The 25,527-nt window shown below is 32.3% G+C and overlaps 1 protein-coding gene across 2 annotated transcripts in view; it reads right to left on the bottom strand.

Annotated features, from left to right (window-relative positions):
- Window positions 1-24,073, bottom strand: part of LOC106717275 (UNC93-like protein) — a 67,336-nt gene extending 43,263 nt beyond the window's left edge. For both annotated transcript variants that reach the window (XM_014511080.2, XM_014511081.2), the window contains exon 1: window positions 23,823-24,073. The gene's annotated coding sequence lies outside the window, so the exon portion shown is untranslated. The remainder of the gene's footprint in view (window positions 1-23,822) is intronic.
- Between the last annotated feature and the right edge of the window lie 1,454 nt (window positions 24,074-25,527).

Raw genomic sequence — 25,527 nt, 5'->3', positions numbered from 1 at the left:
CTCAAGTTAAAGAAGAAAGCGGTGAAATTTTATAAGAGATCTAAGAGAAAATATGTTTGGGAATCTTTAAATATGAGGAATTGCATTATGGATGGATGGATAGATGGATGGATGTTTGTTAGAAGGTATCGTCGGAACGGCTCAACGGATTTTGATGAAAAATGGCACAAAAGAACATATACTGGTAGAACACATAGGCTACTTATTACGTTTTTTTTTAATTTCGCGTGGACGGAGCCGCGGGCGACAGCTAGTGCATTTATAACTTAATTTACAAATGAATTACTTTATTTTACCGAATAAATTGAATTATGTTGTTTTCTATTAGTATTTCAATTTGTTTATTGTTCTTTTTATCTTATTTTCGATAACAAGACATTAATTAATTTTGAAAATGCACGTCTTTTGTTGTACAGCATCTTGTTGAAAGTAAATTTGGTTATAATGATAAAATACTTTTAAATAAAAAAAGTAAAACATATAAAAATAAAATGTATTTATCATCATCACGTCTGTTGCCTGAACTGTCACTTTTTAGTCGTTCATCATCTCTATCCCTTCATAACTCTGTGGCGGTGATGCTCAAAAGCCTTCGAAAAATATACCTTATTTGTGTTTATTTATACAGCAGAAATAAAAGCAACGTTACAGTAGCATTTGTGTTTGCATTAAATTATAGATAGCCAGTATTACATAAACAACGTAACGCAAATGCCTTTGGCCCCATTTCTGATGAGTGTGTGGTCACTGTATACAAACGTGGGTTCAATAACTTTGATTGCAATAACGATTGTACCTTTAGGGTCAACGTATGGTTGCTGTCACTTTACACGTGTTAGGGTCCGAAAAAAGGATAAAAAATGGTTCCGGTGACCAAAATTTATTTTACCGCATTTTAAAATAAAATGGTTCAGTTTATTTCAATGTTTTCCTTATAAATTAATACAGTATAGATTCAAGTTACTTCCGTAATCTTTTCGTTCGTTAATCAATGTTTTAACGATTGGGTGCGTTCTTACACAATTGAATAAAGTTGAAAATCTTGTAGGTTATTATAACTACAGAGAAGATTTGTGAATGTAACTTAATGCTTGCGTTGGGACATGATTTGATATGGTTTTGATAATTTAGACTTTCAAAGTTATTTTGATATAGATATTTGACGCGTAAAACTTAAAAAAAAGATCAATATTTATTATTTATTTAAAAAAAATCCTTTAATGTATTCACTTATAGATGATATAGAGGAAACCTCTCTAGATAGGTGTAGATAGAATGAAATAGATAAAACAAATATTTATAAAAGCTCTGTTATTTACTAAAAATAAATAAACTATAATACCAATTAAACTTTAAGATTGTAAATAACCTTGATAATGATGATGTACGAAGGTCATTATAAGTTAAATAATGATTAAAGTTAATTCATTGAATGTTTTGAAGGTGTTTTAGTTTTTAGCAAACATTCCTCAGAAGCGAAGAATATGATAATAACAGGGAAGTATTCACTAATTTAAGAGGAAAATATTTTAATTAGGATGGAATTAACAAAGGTCATTATCCGGTCACGAATGGTACTAATGGATTGAAAAAAAGATTTTTTAAAGAATCTATTTTAAAGTTAAGATACGCCACAAGCTAATCTCTATTCAATACAACATATTAATATATAAAATGATTTATGTCTGACATTCAAACGGCACTGAAGTCGCGGATTTTAATTTTATAAAGTCTTAGCACATCTCATCGTATACGAATAATAAAATCTACTTATATAAAAATAGTGAAATGTATCAATTTAAAAAAAATATATATATTTATTTACTTTAAATGCTCATTCAGCATGCGATCGTGTAGTCGAGTTCATCACCGGTTCATGTCAGTGAACTAACATGAACATGTATAAGTGATGTGGTAAGATGGTCAGAATATTATAATCAGTTTAATTATAATGTGCTCATACATGTATTCCGCAAGGCTATTACGGATGCGCCTCACGAGCCATCGCGCCAATACAACCTTGTTGCAAGGCTCTTGATAGTTCACCGCCGACCGGCCAGTGGCCATGCCAAACATTTGACATACGAAAACATCCGAAAGGCCAGCTCACGCCCCTACCGCACTGATGAACGAAAATTGATGAAAGATTTCTGCTCAACAATTGCGTTGTATCGAAGTTAAACGGTTGGGGGACCAAAAGAACTTTATGTCAATTTTATGTACAGCGTATTGGATAAGTGATTATTGTGGTAATTTTCCTCCTGTCTTAACACTTGTATTACAACAATATTGCCATCTTTAATCCTCTTTTAAGAAAAAAAGGGAAAAGAATTATGTCCGTACACAAGTGTCGTGACATTTCAAATTCAGGGTCAACATCGAATTAAACGCGAAAGACAGTAGGATCCAATTTCGTTTCGCGTTCGTTCCATTTGCTGTGTGTTCAGCCACTGTCATAATAGACAATAATTCTTCTATTCGGCAGTCCCTTGTTTTATTTCTATAATCCTTCGTTCCATTTCAGTTCCGCTTCGCATTGATATACATCCAAATACTAAAAAAGTGAAAACAACAAGATCGATTTTAATAATGTCCATCAACAGTTTTGAACACGTGTTTTTGCTTGCAAATTTGTAAACAATACGATGTAGACGTTTCGAAGTGTTTGTCACGTATACCCATGTAACAGGTTGCATCAATCAAGGTCCCAGCCAGGACGGTCTGCTTTTTAATTTGTTGACAGCTTCAACCATGCATAATGTAAATGCAATATGAGTTTTCGAATACATTGCCTTGTTTTACATATACTTGACTTTTTTATTCCAATAACGTTTGCGTACTTTTTGGAACTGTTTGTACGATTTTTACAAAATATTAATAACAATTTATTTTCGAGAGTCTTATAAATTAGTTGAGATTCACCTTTAAGATGCGAAAACCTGGATTGGTGACGTATATTAATTAGTAAAGAATATAAACATCCTTGAATTGTCAATATAGTAGTGTACTAGGAGTACTTAGTAAAATGATTGAATCCATTTTTATCCAATCTTCTAATTGACTTTTTCACGCGACATTACAACAAAAAAAGAAAGTTTATAAAGCCGTAGACAAATCTTTAGACATATTTGCTTATTTTACTCTATTATTTAACAGACTTAATTCGTTTTAATGATTATAATTTGAAATTAATTACCTTATGAAAATTATAATCTGTTTTGCATAAGAAGAGAATGGTATATTATTGTGGTTCACTCATAGCGTGACCGAATGTAGTTAACATTCCTTAACATTCAGAGTTATTTAAATTGGTAAACTAAAATACCTAACTCACGAAAACCTCTAACAAATAGTTGAAATATAATAAAACATCAAATATAATGCGTTGTTTAAATAGTAATAAAACTTTGGTAGACTGTTTTAAGGAAGCCCTTAAGTACTAAAACAAAACAAACAAACGAATTGAGTCTCCTTCATTTTGAAGTCGGTAAACATTGCGTATCTGTAGGCTAAATTGTCAACAGATTTAATGGAGCCATTCATCAATGTGTCTCACGTGTCAAGTTTCAGGTAGATGTTTTCAAAACACACATATCCTGAAGTTGAACATTTTATAGTATCGTAATCATTCCATATTTTCCTTAAATATCAAAAACCATGACGAAATTAAAATATGATTGTACATACAATATAGCCGTTTCAGCTAAGGTTATATACTACGTTTCGCCCGCGACTTCGTTTGTGACAATGTTTTGCAAATAAACCAAATTACATCGAGATCCATGCAACCGTTCTGGAGATACTTTCTAACAAACATCCAGCCATCCTATTCATCTAAACTTTTGCATAAGTCTTTATTATATAGTATTTAGACATATTTTGTATTTTTCTAGAACAATGTTACTATGTCTATCGAGGGGTATATGTATAGTACGAGTATGCTGAAAAATATTTCAGCATAAAACATCTTTGTTATAACGACGACGTAGGTAAGTCTGGCGGGCACAGCATCTCAGTTTTTGTGGTATTTTCCGTTTTTTTAAGACATAATAAAATCAAGTTCTTACGATGCGGTTTTTTATTAAGCTTCCTTACAATAATTTTAATCCATTGTTTTGGTGTTACTGTTGCAAAAAAACGTGTAATAAAGATACGCTCAGTTATTTCCATATTACCTTATGAATTTCGTTTATTCGTTTGGGAAACACTGGTCGTAGACCTTGATTGTATAAATTGTTAAGGCGAAGTATTAAATATATTAAATGTATTCGCCTGAAATTAATACAGCAGAAAGAGACAATTAGATGATACGTTGTCCCGAATGAAAAACTAAATGTAAACAAACGAACTTAGCTTACTTTATAAGGCGGCCATTACTATTCTATTGTATATTGTTTTACGAAACTCTTGGATTGTTGTGCAAATTGTGAGATTAACGAAGTCAATTTGATATCAATTAGTTAAAATGATTAGGTAGGTACTACTATTAGAAAAAGTATGGCAAATATTATCGAATTTATGAATTTTAAGGTGAATACCTCAATTGTACTTTTTGCATATAATATTTAAGTCTTGATTTAGAATCCCTTATAATGTAAATTGAACCATCACAGTATAGTACAGTATAGAAAAGAAAAATTATAATTCCAACCTATATTATGAAATGTTTTGATGTTTTAATTATAATTTGAATTTAATATTATTGAACAAAGAACAAAACAACAGCGTTCCTTGTAAGACATTTGAGTTAAGTTGCTTTTGGTCATAAATTACTTAGATCTGGTTTTTACAATGGTAATTTAAATGCGCAGACGCAATGTTAGAAATCGCGTTTTCACAATAGCTTTATAATTTAGTATCGTTACAATAGTAAGGAATAAAAACATCAAATTATATTTTCATACCAACTACGATTATTGGAAACAAAATAAGAAATAATAATAAGAAATTAAGACATACTGTAAGAATAATGTTTAATATAGTGACTTATTAATATTATTTGGCTTACGATGTAAGAAATTTGTTAGAATTTCTAATAAGTAGGTATGGACGACGTCTAAGGCACAGTTCATATATTCTAAGCAACGGGCATTACTACTTACTGTTACGTCAAACAGCAGAGAGCAAAAATATTGTTTGTAAAAGTACACGTTACGTGTTAAGTCACCGATAGCCAACAATGAGTAGTGCGTAATTAACTCGTTTATTTACAGTTGATCGTAATACAGACTTTAACATTTCTTATTTGCGATATCTTGTGTTTTGTTGATATCGGAAACAAATCATTTTACATTCCTAAACCTATCATAATTTAATGTATACGATGTAACTTTAGAAGAAAATACCATAAACGTCTAATGCGATACTTCATAGAGTAACTTAGGTTACTTCGATTATCCTACTGCCTGTATTTTTAGCCGACTTCAAAAAGAAGGAGGTTATTAATTCGACTGAATTTTTTTCTGTGTGTTACCGCGAAACTCCGCCCCTGGTGGTCCGGTTTTGATAAATATTATTTTAATCGAAAGGAAGTGCTTGCAGATGGGTCCCATTTTTTTGATTTTTTTTAAATATCTAGAAGACTAGTAGGTTTTGAATTTAGCTTCAAAATGTGTTGCGTAGGCTAAACTATAGGACCTACATAAAAATTATGTATAGAAGAATTGTAGCTCTTTAAATGTGCTAAATAAAAGTCCGTGATAGCATATATCTATCTTTTATAGTTTTCTCACAATAACCATTTTTTACCAATCTTCGCTTGTTGTATCAAATAGTACACGCATAAAAATACATCTTATACTAGTCCAAAATTGTACGTTATATTCCAATCTTTTGTTCCGAAATAAATGAGAAATAAGTTATCCTTCAATACATTTTATAACCAATCGATACGTTTAGTATTGAAAGCTATAAAATACATCGTAATACCTATAAAAATTGTAATACTATTCAAGAATTACACGCGTAACGAACAAGATTACCAATGTTGAAATTGTACATGTGTTTTATCACCAAGTACCGTTTTAAAAGGCTACAAAAATTACATAACAATCACAAAACCGTATCACAAACAGGCAAGTATCTTTGTGTAGTAGCACATTTAGTTTTACTTGGTTATAAAAGAGTATTGTGTATTACCACTGCAGGCATATGTAAACTGCTTTTAAAGGGTTCACATATGTCTTAAGGTAAAATTTTATTGAAATAATGTTTAAATATTTTTATGGTTAGGGCCAAAATGTGTAGAACATTGATACACGGATGACCTTTAATGTACTAAACGTAATGGTTAAGTTTGAAATCAGCTGGTATTAGGTGAACGGCCGACCTTATCTGTTACGGTAGGTCGTATTTTCAATAATCTTTTTGTCCTAAAACTTGTCTTGAGCCATACAACCACAATACAAGATTAACATCAAAACAAGATTTTTCTTATTCATTATAGGAAGCGATTTGGGTACCGCGCATAAAAAAGAAACAAAACAAAACATTCCGTCTCGTGTTTTATAAATAACATTTAAAACTTGTAGCGTGTTTATTTAAACGTAATTGGTTTACAAAGTTGTTAATCAAATACGAAATTGTCCCTTTTAGTACGTACGTTTTTTTGACAGTTAATTTATATAATGAACAATGATCGGTATAAGCTAATAGTGCAATGTACCTGTTTGTTGCTCCAAACAAGCCTTGAGAAAAGTAAAATGACGTAGGTTACCTTCACTTCCCCGCATTCCAGGGTAATAAGTGAATATTAATATGTTCTCACGACCGTATGAATCAGGTAAATTTTAGAATTTAGAGTAGTTTTTGTCAAAAGCCACAGAGTATTGACGTTGTCATAGAAGAGCTAAAAAAAAGACGAGTACCAAAAATTTTTTATTACATTGTGCGATTTTGTATTCCAATATGTCTTCAGAAACACAAAGACATAACTACATACTTTAGTAAAGTGACTTTAGATTGTAGTGCAATTAATATAAAGGTAACTTTTCTTATTACGTGCTGTACTTTAATCAGAGCATAGCGTAGTCTTTCAAGTGGTAAGTACCCTGTTTCTAAGGTCCTAGATTTGATTTTCAGTCAAGGCAAAATATTCTTTAGTCAGAAAACGTAAATGCCGCTGAATTCGTACGAATACTCTGTATACCATCACTTAATTTTTATTTTAAGTCCATAGGATAGTTTTACTTAATGTTAGCGTAACTATGTGTATAAAAGACAATAGATCGATGAAACATGTATTATATCAATGTAATCTTACTAATGGATGGATGGATGTTTTTGAAGGTATCTCCAGAACGGATCTTGATGAAATTTGGCACGGTTGTAGACATAGTCTGGAAGAACACATACTTAGAAAGTTTTGTTTTTAATGCCGCGCGGACAGAATCGCGGGCGACAGCTAGTATATTATATACATCTCAATATTTTGTATCAACGTATCATTCTTTTGTTTAATAGTATTATAATAGTTGTTAGGTCAAACAGTCTTATTATGGGCGTATACGAGTATATTTAAAACGGACGTTTGATTCTTATGTCTGAATTTTTTGTAAAAAAATAATAATAATAAGTTTAATGAATTTGATTTCAAAATATTAATGTGACAAAGTTCAAGATAAATTTCTATCGACACATTTAGAGTATGCAGAATATATTATGACCATAACTTGTTAATAAAATAAATTGCTTTTATACTTTTTCCTCACTTAAATCAAGTCTAGAACTAAAAATAAATGCCGGTTACAAAATATATACCAACATTTATCAATGGCACAAACAGAGCAAGAATTTTAATTTTATTTCGTGTGTGTATCCATTGCGAACGTAATTGTCAGGATGCTGGCTAGTTTGCTTCAGTGGTCAACAGGAGACCTCGTTCCGTCGATCTAAACGATGTCAGACGTCTTTATCTATGCCAACTTAACGGTCTCCTGTACCTTGGATATTTGTTTTGTCCGTTTTGAATAGGTCTCTAAACTCGTTACTTTTAGAGGCTATTTAGTCGATTGCCGTATTCACAGCGGGCATACTCTTCGCTGTTTATGTGGACCGGAATTTATAAATGATCTTGGGTTTCTTTGCAAATATTTGGCTATTTACCTATCAACGTCACGACTTTCATTTCCTCTATTTTATGACTATTATTATTTATTTATTATGTTTTAATGTCGAAGTCATAATTTAGACGCTGCTTCATATTAGAATGAGTGTGAATAGAATACAGAAATCGTTTAAATCCATTCTTTCTGTTAAATTGAATCCATATTTGTTATTTATAATTATTCCTGATTCGTATTTACATACATCAGATAAAGCAAACGCCACTCACTTTTGTGTAACATGAATTTTCTTCGATTCTCTTGCCTCATCCATCCTTTCTATCCGCGCAGATCGCCGAAGCATACGTTTCGCAATACTTGTTTCTATAACCTCTTTCAACTGTCCGTTTCCACTGAAGAAACATATACACAAACATACATTGTCAACCTTTTCATTTTCTTTGAGAAAACAGTGATCACAATATGTTATCCTGCAATTTATTATGTAAGGATGCTGTACATAATAATAATAATAATAACTGCTTTATTGTAACACTCATATACACAATTATGTGGAAGCCTTGGTTCCTGAACTAGGGCAAAGCCCTGTGTTTCAGGAGCCAATCCCATGTACATTTGATAATTTTTTTTTTCGGGAGCTGAAACTTTTGTTTAAGCCAAACAATACGTTTTCAAATGGAAAATTAACATTGAAGAGACTACAAGTCTGTTTTAATATCAAATATCAATATAAACTATTCTAATATACTTAAAAAAACTATCTTACATCTTTCATGTTTCAAGATAGTTTTGCTCCTTTCGCAGTTTACCGGACATAATATTAGATTTTTATGTTTTTATGGTTTTATATTTTGATGGTAATTTTTTCCTGACCTCACATTGAAAATATGTTTTTACCCAATAACATATTTTTATAACGACTAATAAATGATATTCAACAGGAAACGATGATGCGTGATTATATTAGAATAATAATTATATTGCTAGAAGTTGACCTTTCCGAAGAGGATTCTAAGGATAGAAAAATAACTAGATATAATATGCTCAATGTTAAATAGTCGTATATTATATACTTGTAAACAATACCCTCATCAGGAAGGTTGGAATTTATATTTTATTACATAATGTATATATTTATATACTGAACTGAATTAAAAAAAAACTAATTAGTAGCCTAAGTGTTCTTCCGGACTATGTTCTACACGTATGCCAAATTTCAGCGAGATTCGTGCATCCGTTCTGGAGATACCTTCTATGAAACATCCATGCATCCGTCCATACATCTAAACATTCGCATTTATAATATTAGTAAGATATGAAAGTATATTTCTCAAAGTCAAGTCTAGCATTACGTGATATAGCTAACTTCAGTACCTTAAAGCGAGGAACAATCTATCTTTTTTAATATAAAAAACAATGTTTACTCGTTTGTATGGTGGAAACATCGTAAATTAGTGGGAATAATTTATTGAGGGATTAAAAAACTCATTATTTCATAATATCTTCACTGCCGTTAAACTAATTATACAAGTGTCAATGTAGTCGTACATTGTTTTGAATCACCAATAATACTTTGTGACAAATTCAAGGTACGATGTTGGCAGTTGTTGGCATCGAGTGCTCATTTGTATAATTACCAAAAGAGGTTACATATCTCGACCTTGTTGCGAAGTTTAACAGCCATTCAATAGTGACAGAAATCTTTTGTGCATTTCCAACCAAACTGCAATAAAAGAAACTGTATGGTTAAAAGTGCGACAACGTTATCTGAACTGGTAAGAGAGTCCCTCCTATCGCGGTTAGGTTAGGTAACGCAAAGTAAATGCCGTTAAAGAAAAAAACACGACAGGTAGAGTACGACAAGGATCTTTGGACACTTTTTGGCAATTGTCATCCCTCCCTATTGTTATGGAGCTATCATAATTTAGTTTGACTTACGTCTACCATATAATCTAGTCTATCAGATAACTTTGTCGGTCTACATCTCATCATTAAAGTTTTTAATTTCCAAATAAAAATCTAAGATAGGACATACACTGCCTATCAGCACAGACGCAGTCAGTACATACCGAAGTTTTCAGCCAGTATAATTTTATTGGCGAATGCAAACTACAATTAGCCTTTGTGATCCCTTGCAGTTGTCTATACCAACTATCGATTTTGCATCCGAACGAACTAAATTATTTTATTTAAATGAAAAACTTGCCCCATAGCAAGATATTCTCTTAATCACATATTTATATTGTCCACTTCTCTAAAAGTACATAAAAGTAATCCGATAGATATGGAGCGATCACTTAGGAATTTATGAATAATCATGTCTGTATAAGACAAACGTGATTTAATTATTATAAAACTGCACTTTGTTTACTAGTGTCACGTTAACTAACTGGTATTGTGCGGTAATCGTTTAGCGGTTTTCCGAAAGACTTGTTGACATAATAAGCAAGTGTAATTTACAATATCTATGAGGAAGTGTGCCAATCTATTGTGAAGTACTTGATTACTATAAAGATATATATCTCTATATAGTAATTAAATCTGATATAAGTAAAACGACCACTTCATAAATAAAAATCATCAAATGTTCACAATCTATTCACAACCATAGGATCAATATACACGGACTGCTTCAAGCAGTGCTACCCACATCATTATCTCGAAATTGTCGTCACCATCGCACTGACATCTTGGAGCTATATATATACATACACTATGTGCAAACATGTTCATTAATCGTTAGTGCTAACATACATGGACTGTTTTAAGAAGTCGGCAGCAATTTACGTTTGCCGTACACGGACCAGTTTTCTGTTGCCGATAAAAATGGTACTGGCATCATCGACTGTTTGATGATACGTTTATAGCTGTCCTTATTACAATTTGTAAATTTGGATAACGCATTTTTTTATCTTTGAACATATTTAAACGCCATAATTTTTTATGTCATAGTTCATGTCATAAACGCTATGATATTCTCAATAAAAATTCTATGAATTATTTATACGCATTGAACTTTGTAGTTCACCTCGAATCGCCTTCGATCATAATACGTAATCACGATTTCATGAACTTGGAAAAATTCCTGAACAAGTAATAAAATCAAGTCTAGCTTCGCTGATAATGAAGGAATACCTATTATTTAATTACATTATGTTTCGTGCTAAATGCACAACCCATTTTTATAAACTTTGCCTACATTAGAAGTGGAAAAAAAGATTTGTTATGTTGGCATGATGATTAACTTTTAAATAGAATATAACTTATTTAATCTGAGCTTAAAATTAGCTTGGTCTTTTTTTTTAAATCAGGTCTTAACGAAAAGTGGAGAAACTATAATAGAAATATTTTTAGGCTCAGTTTTACAAGGGAGATTGTGACAACCTCATTAACACCAAAGAAAAAAAAAACGATAATTTGTTATTTCTTATAGAAATCTTAATGTACACTTTTGTTCTCGCCAAATAAAATAGACTACTTTTATTTCATATATCAATAAAGAAGCGATGCGCTTCTACTAAGAGTCCGGAGACCTTAATCATTAAATTGTTTTCAATACCAGATCGCTTAAGGATGTCGTTTCAATTTAGCCGACATATTAAATACAACAAAGTCGGATAATCAACACGTCCTAATGCAAGGTCTGACATTATTGTTCCGCAACAATTACTTATTACCAGGGCCAAAGTTCCAAGTTCGAAGCCATTATGAATAACATTGCAATTTTTCGACTAACCTATAAGATATGCACCGACAATCAACATCTCGCCATCATCACGTCTTAGCTTGACTAAGTGAGGTTAACTTAAAAAATATGTCCGCTTATTGTCATGAATTCAAATGTAGCATGAATTCAGATGAGTAAATATTTGAGATACTAATTAATTAAAAAAAAATAATAAGGTCTTTTGACCACACCCATATACCCTACGAAAATACGAATTGACTTCAAAATCGAACTAGATCTAATTTGAAGTCGATTCAGCTAAAATACACCAATGAGAGCAATAAACATTTAATTGTCAGATTTCCCCTATATTCCCTTTCCCTACCAGTAGGGCAAAAATGCTACAAAATACTAATGCCACTCGTTTGATTTTTAAAGCGTATACAATAGAGTTGTCACAATGTTAAAATCACATATATTATAGTAGTTAGCAAGCAATTATGAACACAATTCTTACAGGATGTATATGTGTTGATTACTTCCTGTGTGTTCTTCATTGTTCGACTCCAGTGTAAACCAAAGGGTATGAATATCTAATACAGATATCTACTGCAGTTTGTTCGTACCGTCATTGAAACACTTTGGGAATTCGATACGCAAAACTTTTCTTGCAGATATGCGGTACACTATGTTAAACAAACAAAAAAAGCGTGTGTTAATCATACGCCTTTATTTGTTTATTAACCTAATAATAATCAATTAGCTTATAATTTTAGTGATTAAAAAAAAATATTTTTTAAATAATATAAAATTATGCAAAAAACACTTTTGGAGATTAAATGCTAGACAATTATGCACTTTTTTAATAAAAAAAAAACATTCAAGGACAAAAGTTTATTTGAATTTTTATTTGTACTATAAATGTACTATGTTTATGGCATGAAAAATATGCCACACATTTTACGAAGTGTGTTTCTACTAATATGTGTTATTTCTATAATTTTATCATTACACGTTACAACAATAAAATTAATAAAAGAAAATTCATAAAACATATTATGAAAATATTAAACGACTGAAACATATAAAAACTCACGTTTTAAATTCTTATTTAATTGTTTTTGATTCCGGATAATTATTGAATATAAAATTCTGAATCATTTGTATCTTATTCCTTAACATTATTTAAACAAAGACTAGACTTGTAAATGTTTTGTCTGTACATTTCTCACACCTTATGTTACTTTGTAGCACGATACCTGATTCTTAATATTTAAAGACCAGAAATAATTTCTATCATACATCGTTCTCGTCGCTATAACTGTAGAAATTCACTGCTTACATTTGTGTTAATATATATTGTTGTCTATGTTTTATCAATGACTAGCTTTTACCCGCGACTTCGTCCGCGCGGAAAAAAAAATAGAAAAAGGGGTAAAAATTATCCTATGTCCGTTTCCTGGTTCTAAGCTACCTGCCCACCAATTTTCAGTCAAATTGATTCAGCCGTTCTTGAGTTATAAATAGTGTAACTAACACGACTTTCTTTTATATATATAAATAAGATTATAAAAGGGATGACAATATGTTTGAATTTTAAGTGTCACGGCAGTCGAAACATACTGTAATACGTTATGGTTTACTAATATTTTCAACATAATTCGTATTATTCTTTCAAAATTAGCTTACCTTATGATCAGTTAAAGAAATGTATGAAAAATAATATTCTCAATTTGAATCATTACGATCGTGTTTCAGCAATATTAAGGCAGTGACAAGATTAAGAAGCGTCGTCATAAATATTCAAGTTTTATGTAAGGAGTGATAACAAAAAAACAATAAAATTTATTGCAATCGCACGCGAAATATTCAAGTCAAGTATTCAAGACGTGATAAGGACAGTCGTGTTTCATATTATTCTGACTTGTCGCATCTCGAACAGTCACCGACTGCCAGTTGACATTTTTACTGAGAAATCTTTGCGATATTTTGAAAATAAATTTCAGATCACTCACAAAGAAATCTGTTAAAATCCGTAGTTTCTGCATTTGTATTTGGATAAGCAAAAAATCTCTATAAGCGAGAGTCATTGTCCAGTCCCAGCGTACGAACTCCATAAGCGCGAAACAAATCCCGCGTCCCTTGTACTCTCGCTTTGACTGTATATCCGTGGAGCATCGTATTTGTTTTTCATATATGGTAATAAAATAATATTTTTATTTATCAGTTCAAGGCAACTTCCACGTTTCAGCTTTGCGCTGGCAAATTCTTTCTGCCATCTTAAGTCAGAGAGTGATAATATGGGATGTCCAACTACCGATTTCGGTTACATTTGTCCGGTTTTTACATCCAGAGTCATCGTCGATTCGTGATAAGAAAACTTATTATGTATTTTCTTTAAATTCAAATTGTTCTTTTATATTTTATGTGTCATCATTTTACAGTCTAAGGCGGTATTCATAAAAAAATGTTAGTCACGTATAATGTAAACTTGTCTCTCATACACCTTGTAAAATACCAATATTAGTGATTGCAGGCGCGACGGCGTCGTATACAGAGTACGAAAAATATTTTTGCGTACTTAAGAATGTATTTTATTAAATTTAAACCATGCATTTTTAAATTCGGGTACATCAGAAATATACAAGAAAGAAAGAAACATTACAAAAACTTTTCAAGAGATAAGATCTAATAAGAATCTTATATGATTCTGATAATTGGCTTCAAATTTAAGCAATATTTCGAAATAAGAGTGATTGTATTCAACATATCGTAGTTAAATATCAACATTACATAAAACTTATGTCAATATGAAAATTGTTGTAATCATATAATTCTTGATAAGAATCTCTTATCATTCATATATCATCACTATAATTGTTTCATCACATCACAATCAGGCTACCACAAAACTTCAGTTTACTTCTCAACAAATCCAAATAAATACTTTTAAAAAAAGGTAAAAATAATTTGAAAAAAATAAATAGCGAACTAACTTAGAGCGCGTAAACGAAGTTCGTACTAATTACAAAGTTAAATTTTAGAAATCTATTTTTTTAATCAGCAATTAGCTACGTTTTAGTCTAACTTAAACTCGTGAAAACAAAAAAAAATCAATAAAATGAAAACATTTTTAATTTCATAAGACTGCGTATAAAATTAATAATATTTAAACCGCATTGAAATTCCTCCTTCCCATGAAAAACTTCCTAACTTTTCATATTTACCGTTTTGTGGTTAGGCCACTGAATATATGACTCACGTCAATCTTAAAGGTCTATTTTAAACTAAACTAAATAATTCCGTGACGTGCTGATAGAGAGGAGACGTTCTTCCAGACAATTTGTTTGTGTCTAGAATTTAATTAAGCCGTAACTAATGCACTAGGAAATGTTTGTTATCTTCCGAAACATACATTGGTATGAGACATTTTAACAAAGTAAGCTAAATACATTGTCCATTTCAAAAAACAAGCTCGTCGTATTTATTCATAAAATCATGTTTTATAAAAATATGTTTTACTAGCTATCGCCCGCGATTCCGCTCGCGCCGAAGTAAGAAAACATATTTAGTGCTAGCCTATGTGTTCTTTTAGATTATGTACATCTATGCCGAATTTCATCTAGATCCTTTGAGGTGTTCCAGAGATACCTTCTAACAAACATTCATCCATCTAAACTTTAGCATTTAGAACATTAGTAAGATTTTTGTTACCTTTAGTTTTAATTTTATATTACGTTATTACTATTGTCATAGTATTTTTAATGCGAAAACAGCCCGTTAAGATGATTATCCAATTATATATGTAACTAGTGTTAATTGATGAAGAACACACGTTTACATGGGAAAATTTATTCTTGAAAGACTATATAAAATACTTGACACATGACTGACGTACACTTTCATAAAACTAAAACAGCCAGTGCACATCTCAGCATCTAAGCAGATTATACTACTCCAACACGCCCCCTTTAATCTGCATTATCTACGAGCCCTAAACCTTTTACACAAAATAAATGTTTGGATATTGTCAGCTATTATTAAATCCGTTGACAGATGCCTTAAGGTTAAATATTTTTCTGTCATAACACTACGTACAGGACGTACACTACGTTTAGGACATTCAGCCAAACAAATCGCACCTCTATTGTCAACATGCATCACCACTTTAGCAAGTTTATCCAAACCTACATCAGCTAATAAGCTATTCAAATATATATACACTCTTTCATATATATTCTGCCAGGCTCGTATTCAGCTTCCTCATGCATTCAGCTTTCATCGACGATGTAGCTACTGATTTCTGTTTCTTTAACATTATATAACTTCTTAGGCCTTCCACGTTGACCTCTTTGTATTTTCGGTCTTCCAGGCATTCTTTTTAATATAATCTCATTTATTCCACCAGTTGCATTTTTACTTGCATCGCCATTATCATTGTTATCATTTATGTTATTTTCATGTACAATTTCAATATCATCACATATCGTCTCTGTATTGAATACTATATCAACTATCGATTCATTATTTGATTTCTTATCCTTTTCGATAATCTCATTTCCATCTACATTGCTATCTTTCTTTTGACTTTCTTGGAATTTCACGTCTCGTGCAATAACAACTTTATGTTCATCTGGTATCCAAATTCGATATCCTTTAGAAGTTCGTGGGTATCCCACCATTATGCCTTCTCGAACACGTGCGACAAACTTATCTTTATTAGGCGTCTTGTCTAAAATTAAACATTTAGAACCAAAACATCGCATGTACTCAATATTAGCTGGTTCTCCATACCACTTGTTATACGGCGTGTCACCATTAAAAGTATTAGTCGGACAGCGATTTATAATATGGCAGGCAGTTGCCACAGCTTCAGCCCAAAAACAACTAGACAGTCCCGAAGACAATAACATACATCTCGCCATCTCTGTGAGAGTACGATTCATACGCTCACTTACAGAATTCATTTGAGGTGTATGTGCAACCGTCAAACGACGTTGAATTCCTTCTGTACTTAGAAAGACATCGAATTCTTTGTTGCAGTATTCGTCACCGTTATCAGACTGAAGAACTTTAATTTTCATACCAGACTGTTTTTCAATAAAAGTTTTATACGTTTTAAACGCGTTCAATACTTCACTTTTCTTACTGAGCAAGTACACTTCGCACCAACGTGTACTGTCATCTATAAAAGTAACGAAGTACTTTGCTCCACCGAGAGATTCGGTTCTCATTGGTCCAACCACGTCCGAATGGACAATCATTAATTTAGTGTTACATGGGCCTCTCGTCTTCAAGAACGGTAGTGCAGTCATTTTTCCTTTCGTACATGTTTCACAGTCATATAATACATTCATATCCTCTGTCTTAACATCAAATCCGTAAGTATTCAGTAATTTCATAAGATCTCGTGCATTTAAATGACCCATACGCTCATGCCACAAACGTACATCCACATTCATAGCAACTAACGCGTCATTCATTCTATTTTTCACTTCTCTCACTCTGTATAAGTTACCCACACGATCAGCTGTCATTTTAATAATGCCTTTGTTGTCAGTGACATAAGCAACATCACGTTTAAAAAGAACATTATGACCATTTTCAGTAATTTTCGCAATTGAAATTAAATTACTTCTTAAATTGGGAACGTACAAAGTATCGCGAAGCAGAATTTGACGTTTGTCTCGATCATTTGAAGCTACGAAATTAATATCACCCTTACCTTTGACATTTGTCGACAGATTACTAGCCAAGTTTAATTTTGCAGTATACGGAAAAACCCCTTTAACAAAAAATTCAGGATCTTTGCAGAGATGAGATGTGCACCCACTATCTAAAATAAAAGAATTGCGTATTAAATTATTTGATAAACCATTACAATTAAACGTTTCATAATTGTTTTGTTCTACAGTTACACATCCTATCTCATGATTTTTCTTCTTTATTTTGCAATCACTAGCTTTATGACCATAATTATGACATTTGAAACATTTGTACTTGAATGTACCACCGGAATTAGATACAGTACTGACGTTCTTGAATGACTTATTTCTCGTCCCATTTCTCTTAGCATACATAGCTCCTTGTATTTCAATAGAATTATTATTCTGTCGCCTCGAGCTATCCTCTTCCAAAATTTTTATTTTTAGTATATCCACCGTAGGTAAATCGTCGCGGGATTCCATTGCGCATCTAAAGTTATCATAACTTGCTGGTAAACTATATAACAATAATATTGATAACAAATCTCGATGTATTTCGATTCCAATATCATTCAGTTTATCTACAGCGTCCATGAATTTTGAAATGTGTTCACGCACATCCTCGCCCTCTTGCATACGATGTAATGTTAACTGTTTCAATAAAATTGCTTTACGTGCAGGTCCTTTAGATGCATATATAGACTCGAGTCTCAACCACACCTCTCGTGAAGTCATGCACCCTCTTACGTGCTTTAACTCACTCGGACTTATAGACAAAATCAGATCTGCCTTCGCTTTTTCATCTGCAGCTAACCAATCATCTAATAATTTTTCATTACCTGGTGTTGAACACGGTCTAACATTTTTCCCACTTACGTATTGCCAACCTTCCGTCTTCGTTAACAATGCTTGAACTTGTATTTTCCACGTTTCATAATTCTCTTTATTCAGTAACTCTATTCGCACTGATTGAGCCATTATGTTAACGTTTTATATTATTTGCCCATAACCTGATAATATTGCGTTTCTGGGCCCATAACCTGATGAAGAACACACGTTTACATGGGAAAATTTATTCTTGAAAGACTATATAAAATACTTGACACATGACTGACGTACACTTTCATAAAACTAAAACAGCCAGTGCACATCTCAGCATCTAAGCAGATTATACTACTCCAACATTAATACCCAACCATTCATAATCATTGATGGGTCTATCCACGTTTAAAACTCAATTTACAGCACCAGTAATAGCTTTAATATTATTGTTTTCATATTACTTAATAATTACATTGAATTACGTAAAATGTTTTGTAATGTACCTACAATAATCTTAACAACTACAGATCATCAAAGTTAACTACAAAAATGGTGGATTGATCATAAGATAACTTTATCTTTCTTATTGCCCTCGTACAACAAACAAAAGGATTTTAAATAACTTATCACGAAGGTTTCCGAGACGGCGCATGATAATCGGTTAATTTTCCTTAGTCCTTTTGCCACGTAGCCAAGAAATGGAATTAAACATGAATGCAACCAGAAGATGTATATCGCAGTCGTCTTTGATGTCGACAATGCATTGCTAAATCATTTCATTTATAACTAATTGACGCCCGCGACTACGTGCACGTTGATGATGAATTTTCAAAAACAGTATTAAGAAGAAAGTTTTAAAAATGATCCTGCAGAAGGAAAATATTTTTTTAAAAAAACTTTCTTCCCGTACTTTTAGGGGATGAAACAAGATTGTCGCACTACAAATTTGTAACAGAAGGGAACTTAAATTGTAATTTAAAAGGCAGGGAACTTTATTTTTAAATATCTATTTATATCATAATGTAGTTATAAGTACACACAAGTAATATTTAATTCATTGCAACCTTGACAAGGTTGTATCAAGTGCACCTACAAGAGCCAAACCCCCGTTTGAATCAACAATTCACTAACACAAGAGCCATTAAGAGAAACGACTTAGAAACTGGTTTAAAACGTATTACAGAATTCATTTTAAATACGTATTTGTACATACCGGTTTACTTTTGACGTGATTCCAAAATATTCTAATAACCTGAAATCTAGTCTTAGAAAAATTCAACATTATTTGTAGCTTGTAATGAAGATTTTGTAATTTTTTCTCTCATTTACTTCAAAAGACTTTTTATGCCAACGTATTGTTTTTTTTTTTAATTGTTCGTTTGGCTCAATCACAACTAAACTTAGTCTTAATTATAACATACAGGTACTAATTGTTTCCATAATATAAATTCAAGTTTATAATAAAATTAAGTCCGTAGTAGAATTTTTTCTATTGTCATATAACATGGTTGGTGTGTTCATAGTTAAAGTTTAATATACATTAAGTCTCAATATTTATTAATTCAACTACGAATAGTATAAGCAAATTCCACTAATAGTCTAATTTAATAAGGCATTTGAAGCTATTTCATAGTTCTTTTACTTAATACCAACATTAATATAATAATTGTGTAATTAAATAAGAAAACACGCTTAGTTAATTTTATCTTACAATTCTTACTTATTTAAAAAAAACGAAATGTTAATCACACGCTTTATGCTGTCATTCTAGTTTGATTTGAATTTATAAAATACATACATAATTCCAATAAAATATTGTTTCAAAATTTAAATGCTTCTCAGATGATGACATCCGACCAGACGCACCTTAATTTTTTTTTGTCTACCTTCAAACGCGAAATATTAGTGTGATGTGTTAAAAAAACGAGTTAATTTTGACAGCCTTAAATCAATGTGAAGACATAAAAGACATAATAAAGAACGCGAATTTATATTTCGTACGAGCACTGTTTATGCTTCCTAGCAAAGTTACGCAACACGTCCACCTTCCACGTTTCTTCATGGCACCAATGAAGTCAAGCGAACAAACCGCATCGTACCAGTTATATCTGGTTAAGTTAATTTCAAATGACGCATTATTTTAAACGATTTTCTCGGCTACACGCAACCGCGGCGAGATCTGTGGTTTTGCTTATACAATTTTTTTTGATTTAATTTTAATTTTATTTTATTAATTTGTTTTTTCTGATTACTATGATTGTTCCTTTTCTATTTCAATAGATACACTTGTAGTTTCTAAAAATATTCTTTAAGTTGAAACCTTATCTACAAAATAGCATAAAATTGATTGAGCGGTCTCAAAGATTAAGAATTTATAAAAAAAAAAACATTAATTCGTTAGGTTACTTGCAGGTAACATATTCAACTCATGAATGATTCTGGGAAATACATCACATATACTAACAGGCTAAATTTAGCACCGGGGAGGATCCGAAGGCTCCGAAACTGTGAGTTGTTTCGACATGTAGCAAGTAAACAAACACGTCCTCGCCACAAGTTGCGACACGTCGCTTGTAACAATCATTTGGTAACGCACCTCTGCTAAGGACTTACGAAGTTAACGAGAAAACGGCAAACTGTTTATTGTTTTTCTTTACACGCATACGCTACGTCACATCTTGGAAATCACTCATGTAACATATTACGCTATGGACATAATCTTGACATGGGTTTGCAACCTATAGCTCGTGACCAATAGAGGGTCAAGAAGTGTTTAAATTTCAGAGGTAATATATTTGTCGTCCGTCTACTAACCTATAAAACAATCAATCTGTGACTTTTTATATTTTATCGTCATCTGTGCATACATATATTTACATAAGAATTTAATATAATAATTTCTATATAATATTCTATAATAATTTCTAACCAGAAGTTACTACATTTTGTTAAAGGGATCTCATCGAGAAGACCCGTGAATTCAATGACCCAATGATTATGTGTTTCATTGACTACTCTAGAGCATTTGACTGCGTAAAAGGAGACTTTCAATGGCGAATCTTCCTAGAGATATGCGTTGAAAAAAAATATATATAATAAAATCGCGTTTTTCAAACTAGCGATTTTAAAGATAACAAGCACATTATAAATTGGCATTTTTATTAAACAAAAACCGCTTTACAGCAGAGTTTTTTACTTCGCCAAAAAGTAATAGCATCTAATATTTTAAAGTCATCTTTTATTGTTGATATTTTTTTTAAATGTCTTTAAAAGAATTTACTACTAATTTTTTAGCTTTTTTCTTCTTTTCATCCACAAAACTCCCACACCTGGGCATAGGCCTCCCTCAAAGATCGCCACTATGTCTGTGTTACCCGCATCCAGGATACTCCTGCAACCTTGACCAGATCATCGGGAGGCCTGTCTACGCTGCGTCGACCTGTCTGTGGCCGCCATTCTAGTATTTTGCGGTCCCCTTATATGCTTACTTAAATATATTTCTTGAAATATGTATACAATTTTACACTTGTTTTCAAGTGCATTATGAAATAATGCATTCAAGTGCAATTATTTCATAATGCACTTGAATGCAATAATATTTCAAATATTGTTCCAACACGACCAGTTTGTAAAAACCGACTGTTGACAAGTACACCTAAGCATTAATTTATTCACGTACAAACATATAATTAATAAATTAAGTATATAAGTGGTAAGACGTATAGGTACATATGTATTGAATATAAAATATGCCTAACTAACCTTTACGAAACCTAAATCGTAATGATGGAGGAAAACCACTGTGATACAGAAATTGTTCCAGTCCTTGTATATAGAAGATAATTGAATAATTACTCATCATGCATCGACAAAGTACTGCTTTTTGTTGTAAGAATTAACTCTCAATCGAGTAAAAAACCACTTAAACTGTATTCAAGATTAAACAACATATTTTTTTATTAAATATTATACATTACAAATAGCTGAAGCTACAAACTAAAGATTGTAATAAAAATATGAAACAATTTAAAATAATGTCAAGACGCAATAAAATAAACATTTTGAAATGTAAAATATTTTTTAATATTATTTTATAATTTTTCATAATTATATTTGAAGTTTTATGAAAAACTACCAGGGTAATTTTTATTTTTAATTGCAGGAAGGCGCGATAACTTGTTTAATATTTTTAAATCGAAAATTAATTAAAAAAAAACGGAATTTTTTATATTACACAATATGAAATATCACAGTAGCCACTAGCCACCGAAACACAATTATAAAAAAAAAACAGTCGAATAGATAACCTCCTTTTTGAAGTCGGCTAAAAATTAAATAGACTGTCCATTAGGATTTAAATGTATTTATATTGATTTGATTATATATTTAAGATTACATCCTGTTAACTATCTTAACATATAATATACATAAAATTCGTATAAAATATTAATTCCAAAAGAGTAGAATGTTAATGTTTACTTAAGAGAACGTGTTTACGGACATTTTTCAATTTAAACATTGCTAAGTAGCTCTTTGAATGCACTTATAGACAAGTTAAAAGCCATTATCTCTTCGAAAGTATCTAATGAGCACATGCCATTAATTAATGCGTCGATTAGTTCGTTAACGTAGGTAGGTAATATACAAAAAAGTCACCTCAGTAAAGAAATGAACGTACAAATTTAAAGAAAGAATTTGGACCTTATATCTATGTAAGTTATGTATGTACACGTGGACTGATAATAGGAGCGGGCGCAATCACTTGGACTTGTTTCCTATGTCCACAATAACATTGTTCTTCGTTACAATAATGTTGTTTATACGGGTCATAATATCATATGACCGATTGTCGAGTAAGGTAAACTTTGAAAATGTATCGGACGACGCATTCTGTTTACTTTCTGTGAAAAAGAAAGTTGTGTTTTGATGAACGTGTAACAGAATCCTATAAACGACGACCGACGAGTTGTTTAGTGTCGGACGAATGAGCCCGGGGGGCGCTGGACGGCAATATTTCAGTTGTTACCCAACAAACTGACGGCGAATACATTGCTGTTATAATGGGTTTTTGTGTTTCGTACCAGTCGCAGTGAATAATACTTGAACAAAAGAATCAAACATACGCGTCGAATCGCCAGCCACATTTCACTGTGACATCGATATGGGACGTTTAAATTTTTCAAACGTACAATACTACGAAAATAAAAATAAAACGTGAATGCGTCTTTTAATTTTTTTTTGTTTCAAAGTCGACGTAAAAGTGGACTATTCGCATCGAGTCTCAATATTTACAAATACCGTAGAGCTGTTCACCTTAAGAGCACCGCTTCGTTCGGCGCGCAGTTCTAACCCGTCGAAGGAAACGGTTAAGTATAAGAGGCGGCTGCATATCTGAAATATTTAATTCATCTCGATCCTGGATAACCTAACACAGACCGCGGATTGGATACCTTGGAGAGGCTTTCATGAAGTCCACACTTATATCCTTTAATATTTTCTTATAACCCTCGCAGAGGCAAAAGGCAGTCGCTGAGGCTGTACAAAAATTATAAATATCAAACTCACCCGTTGAAATACTTCAGAGTCCCGCACGGCGGTAGATTCCTTTTCGTTGTCTCTTGCCAAGAGAGCAGTCCGGTTTTGCATTCACGTACCGAAGCACGATCACACTGCGTGAGAGAAAGGGCGCGCGCCTCGCTCACAAGTGTACACAATCGCGTGTTGCGGGTCAGCGTCAGCGGTGTAGTGCGGCAGTGAGTCGCGAAAGCGTGTTAACAGTCGCGGGTCTCGGTGGGCACTGAAGCCGCGCGGAGCGGAGGGGGCTTTATGTTGCGCCGGAGCAGCGCCGCTGCACCCTGCGCCCTCGCCGCCCCTGACCCGCGCCCCGCCACCCTGACACCCCGTCATCGCCTTACCACCTCCGCCGCCGCCTCCTTTGACATCTCAGCGCCCTAATTTTTTTACACGTGCGATTTTAAGTTTTATTACGAAACAGGCTGCTGCCAACAGTAGGTATATTAAATGAACCAGATTCAGGGTGTTGCCAGGAAATTCGTGCCCAAAGTCATAAGAATTCTTTTTTTAACTTTAAATATTATCAAAGCCAAATTATAATTCTGAATAGGCGGGGTTTCATACTACAGACTGTATTTCATACATAATATATACATACTTTAGGTTCACGCATGGATCACATAATATTTTATTAAACCGCTCGTTTAGATCGATGCTCAATCAAAATCAGACTTTTCAGATATTATCTGGCGTTCTTAAATAACAATTAATCAATTAATTGAAAAAAATGTAGACTACGATAATTGTTTTAAGTTGGCGATCAACATTTTTATTAGTGTCTCTTGAAAACTTGTGGACAGTGATGGAAAAAAACGACTACCTGCACGAAATGGGATTGTCACCCATAAGTTTAGGCACGCCCATTGTGCTCACAATAGTGGGTCCGCCTTTTATGTTTAGATCTCTATTTGGAATATAATACTCGTTTCAATAACGTTAACTCTTTACAATCTAAGCTGCTTTTACTGTAATTAAAGTTTACATATTGTCAACTTTTATTTTCTTATCGATAATTAATTTCAAAGACTTGAGAAGAAACGTATAAAAACAATCTTTTATTATGTTCTTATTAATTAAAAGAACTATTTTTTTTAAAAAAGATCGTCAAGATTCCATTATTCAGACGAGCCCAAACTCGATGAAAAGATGATTTTCCTAATAACACCTGAAACTTCTGCAATTAGTTTTATTGAACGGTTACATTCAACTTATAAAATAAAATGAAAAAGAAATAAAGATGTATTCAATTCTCTAATATGTTACTTCATTTAAATTACACGCACTTTCTGTTGATCGATTCTTTGGGAATTTGGTACACTTCGGTTTCTAGCTGATACTCGCGATTCCGTCCGCGCACTGTTAAAAAACTTAATAAGTAACCTATGTGTTCTTCCAAACTATGTTCTACAGTTCCTTTACAAAAGTCTTCGGATGTGCAATCTATTTCAAATTACTCTAGAACCTAAAAGTAAAAACCTTAAAAAATATAATATAAAAACTTAAATATATTATTAAAAGGATGACTTTAGACTTGGCTCCAAAGATACTGGCAGCGTTCCCTCTTTGAATAGCTAGACTAATTCTTTGTCCGAGGAAGCTGCCAGATCTTCAGTCTCTACATGTGTGTGAAAAATAAATAGTAGCCGATTCCCAGACCTACTAATTATGGATATGAAATTTCATAAAAATCGGTGAA

This window comes from Papilio machaon, chromosome Z (assembly GCF_912999745.1).
Source record: "Papilio machaon chromosome Z, ilPapMach1.1, whole genome shotgun sequence".
In the NCBI taxonomy this organism is placed as follows: domain Eukaryota; kingdom Metazoa; phylum Arthropoda; class Insecta; order Lepidoptera; family Papilionidae; genus Papilio; species Papilio machaon.
Note: the sequence above shows the minus strand (reverse complement) of the source record. Positions and strands in the feature narration are given on the sequence as shown.